The sequence below is a fragment of the Octopus sinensis genome, linkage group LG6 (genome assembly GCF_006345805.1).
Source record: "Octopus sinensis linkage group LG6, ASM634580v1, whole genome shotgun sequence".
In the NCBI taxonomy this organism is placed as follows: Eukaryota; Metazoa; Mollusca; class Cephalopoda; order Octopoda; family Octopodidae; genus Octopus; species Octopus sinensis.
Genome location: NC_043002.1, coordinates 31,082,464 through 31,087,254, shown reverse-complemented (window position 1 = coordinate 31,087,254; position 4,791 = coordinate 31,082,464). Strand labels below are relative to the sequence as shown.

The following is a 4,791-nucleotide window of genomic DNA, read 5'->3' as shown; positions in this document are numbered from 1 at the left end:
CGGATACTTCTGACTGACGAGGTTCAACATAGCAAAATACCTCCGCTCCGAAATACCGTGCGCGAATGCACCGTGTTTGTTGAACGTACTGCCGTCGTAAAAGGGAGAAGTTATTTTACGATGACGTACGCTACATTATTGTATCACGCAAAGTAAAAACCTGCTAAGCGACCTAGGTGACTGATTTACTATACAGCGTAGCAAAACATTTATATCTCCTCAATAAAATTTTCTCAAGGAACTAGAATGCATTTAGATCGACTTTTATCGAATGTAGAGGAGTATATATATATAGTATATATATATATATATACATTATATATATATATATATATACTTGTGTGTAAGTGCGTGTGGTGGGGTGTTTACCGTGTCATTCTTTTTAAATTGGTTGCTATTTCCTAGCATATATCTTTCAACTCAGTCCTGGTTCGTTGTGGGTTTGTGTGAATAATCTTTATTTCTACGTATTTATTACACTTATGTACATTTATGTATATATGTACATAAATGCATATATATATATGTAAGTATATATATGTATATATAGATATTTATATGTGTATGTGCGTGTGTTTCTGTATGTATATTATTCAATCTCTCTCTCTCTCTCTCTCTCTCTCTCTCTCTCTCTCTCTATATATATATATATATATTATATATATATATATATGTATGTATGTATGTATGTATGTATGTATGTATGTGCATGCAACATTTATATATGTATATATAATACGACAAGTCCTTCTAGGTATGCATAAATCTCTGTTAATGTGTTACTTTCATCGCGCGGATATGCTGTCCTTATAATGATAAGTAAGTGATAATCAATGTACACATTTAAACGTGCAAACACACAAATACATTCAATCAAGTGCGTATATATATATATATATATATATATATATATATATATATATATTACTCACAAATACCGGAATAGTCTTACATACATGGAGATACGTGTATATATACATATATAAGCATATATATTTATACGTCTCTGTATGTGTATGCATATATATATACGTGCATATATGTGTAGATGTAGATGTAGATGAATAAATATATGTAGTTATACACATTATTTACATACACACACATATATGTACATACATATTCATAAACACATTAACTCTCTTATAAATATATACATCATATATATATATATATATATAGACATGTATATATATATATATTATATATATATAATATATATATATATGTATGTGGATATATATATATATATATATATATATATATATAAATATTATATGCATGTATATATGTATATATATGTATCTATGTATATTTGTCAACATCAACCACGGTTCCTATCAATTTCCTTACCATTATTAGAGCTTCTATCGGCCGTTTCTGCTTCTTTCTCTCTTTCATACCGTGATTTATTTTCAACATTGTATGGGTTTTGTTTTTGCTGCTGTTATCTCTTAAGTAGAGTCCTAATTGTTCTCTTATATTGTTGTTGTTCTTCTTCTTCTCGTCGTCGTTCTTCTTATGCTGTCGTTCATATTGTTCTTTTTTATATTTCTTTTTTTTTCAAGCTGCTGCTAGTATCATTTTTAAGTCTTACACTTCGTTTTAATGCTGTTCCAATATGAATGCTTCACTATGTTGTGTTTTTTTTATGAAGATTATGACTTCAGTGATGATGCTTACGATGTTGCTGATGCTACTGCTGCTGCAGCTGATGGTATTGGTGTTGTTGGTGGTGCTTGTGATGCTGATGGTAATCGTTGTGACGATGGTGGTGTTTGTAGCGTTTTTATTGTCGTTGATCCTGTTTCGTTGCTGCTTTTCATTAAATCTTTCGTTTTGTTTCTGTTGTGACTCTAGTTATTATAGCATTGTAGTAGATTAGTGATTATAATTTTTCTTCCAGTCACCATCATAGATGTGAAGCTTAGTTTCGCTGATATTTTTTTTTCTCCTTTTGTCACAGTCACTATCTTCACTATTGTTATTGTTATTGTTTTTTTATTTATATTATTGTTATTGTCATCATTATTATTCGACTTCTCATCGGTTTCGTTTATTATTATTATTATTGTTTTCATCATCATCACCATCATCATCATCATCATCATCATCATCATCATCATCATCACCAGCACCACCACTATCATCATCATCATCATCATCATCATCATCATCATCATCATCATCATTCGTCATCATCATCATCACCATCATTAATATTATTACTATTATCATTATTATTATTATTATTATTATTATCATTATCATCATCATTATCATTACTACTATTATTAATAATAATAATAATAATATTATTATTATTATTATAATTTTCCTTATCATTATTATTATTATTATTCTATGTTTGACTTTTGCTTTATATTTGTACAAGTTGGCTCCAAGTCTCACCCAGAGACCTCAAGAGACAACAGGGTTGGAAGTTCATGTTGTTGTTATGCCTAGTGTGCCATATTTTTGGGGGGTGGGGATGTTGTACTAATGAATGTTTTAAAAAAAAAAAAAAAAGGTTTTTTTTTTTCCCTTCCTCTTTAAACCGAAAATTATGGTTGTTTTAAACCTTGAGGTTACATAGAGAGTATTTTGCGTAGGATATGAGCAGTTCCCATGAGCACTATCTTTTGAAACTTCTGCCATTTTTGGGTTTCCTGGTATCTGAGTTAGGTAGCTATCAGCCCCTTGCTATCATTCCCAGGGCACTATGACAACAGGTATTGTTTTAGTCTTCAGCTTCCACATTTTGCTGATTTTCTATTCAAGATCTTTATATTGGCTCAGTTTTTTGGTAGGTCCTGACAGATACGTTTATATCGATTGGGACAGTCATATCAATGAGGAGGCATGTTCTTTGTTTGAAGTCTTTCAATATGATGTCTGGCCTATTTGCATCTATCTTCCTGTCAGTTTGAATGGTGAAGTTCCAGAGGAGTGAGATGTGGTCATTTCAAGCACTGGGGGTGGTTTGTGTTCCCACCAGTTTTTTTCATGGGGCAAATCCAGGTTTTACAGATTACCCAGTGAATATATTGTGCAGTTCTATCGTGCCTGTTGAGATACTCTGTAGGCGCTAGAAGACTGCACTTGGAGACCACATGATCAAAGGTTTCATTTGTTGCTTGCATACAGGACACGTTGGACTGCTTCTGATCTTTAATATGTTGGCCTGGTAGTTTCTTGTTGGTAGGCATGATTGATCTTGAGCTGCTATGATAAACCCTCTGTTTCAGATTTTAAGCCAGGGGCCATTAGCCATTGATGGGTCAGGGCTTTGTCGATATCTGCATTATTCGCTCTCTTTGGGTATTTGCCGTAGAGAGGTTTTTATTGCCATTATATCCAGAATATCTAAGGCCGCAGTTTTGGCACGGGTTTTCATGCGCCTAGCTTTTTCTGTGCTTGTTTCTTGTAGTCTATCTCTAATTCCGAAATTGGTTGTATTCGGAATTCACTTAGATATTCCTTGCCTGTTTTGTGACTGAGTATGATGCTTTCTTGTTTTCATGTTTTGATATTATTATTATTATCATTATTATTATTATTTTTTATTATTATTATTATTATTATTATTATTATATTATATTATTATTATATATTGTTGTTGTTGTTGTTGTTATTATATCATCATCGTCTCATATCATCATCATCATCATATCATCATCATCATCATCATTTTCATTATTATTATTATTATCATTATTATTATTATTATTATTATTATTGTTATTATTATTATTATTAATATTATTATTATCCTCCTCATCATCTTCATCATCATCATTATCATTATTGTTATTATTATTGTTTTTATTATTATAGCTATGTTTCCAAACACAGTTGCCATTCAAAAAGTCGTGTACGTTATATCTCATTGGCCAATACACCGTTATCATTTTTTTCCTTGTCATTTCTGATCTTACTGCATTTATTGTTGTTGTTAATGTCGTTGTTCTCATGTTTGTTTCCTGATCCAATTCTGATATGTATCTATTTATAATCACTATTTCAGTTGTTGTTGTGGATATTGTTGTTGTTGTTGTTGTTGTTGTTCTTGTTCTTGTTAAACATTAAACACCAGGTCGTCTTTCAATTGAACAAAAGCATCCGAGTAGTAGACCAACTTATGGTTTTGATATATGTATGGCTTCCTACAGAATGTGTTTATAACGAATAATACCACCTCAGACAAAGAGATCTCATAACAACAAATGAATCAGTTCCGGTGTAGCGGGAGAGATGCGTATTCGTGTGTGAGTGTGAGTATATATATATATATATATATATATATATATATATATATAATATATAACACTAGGCGCAATGGCCTAGTGGTTAGGGCAGCGGACTTGCGGTCGGAGGATCGCGGTTTCGATTCCCAGACGGGCGTGTGTGTGTGTTTATTGAGCAAAAAAAAACACCTAAAAGCTCCACGAGGCTCCGGCAGGAGGTGGTGATCCCTGCTGTACTCTTTCACCACTCTAAAGGCGGTGCTCCAGCATGGCCGCAGTCAAATGACTGAAACAAGTACAAAAAAATATAATATATTATAGTGTGTGTGTGTGTGTGTGTGGTGTGTGTGTGTGTGTGTGTGTGCGTGTGTGTTTCTGTGTCAGAGAGAGAGAGAGAATAATGATAGTGGACTGCTGAAGTGGTCAATTTTCTTAGCTGCAGTTGAACGGCGTAGGTTCTTGTTGCCACTTGACTTTAACTGCGTCATGGTGAATGGTCAAGTACTAAATGAAGCTACTATATATATATCCAAGGTCTATCAAC

General features: G+C 32.5%; 1 long non-coding RNA gene across 1 annotated transcript in view; it reads left to right on the top strand.

Annotated features, from left to right (window-relative positions):
* The window catches only part of LOC118763720, a 21,043-nt gene extending 16,462 nt beyond the window's left edge, over nucleotides 1-4,581 (top strand). Inside the window, exon 3 of the long non-coding RNA XR_004999473.1 lies at nucleotides 4,569-4,581. This is a non-coding gene — a long non-coding RNA (uncharacterized LOC118763720). The remainder of the gene's footprint in view (nucleotides 1-4,568) is intronic.
* Nucleotides 4,582-4,791: the final 210 nt, after the last annotated feature.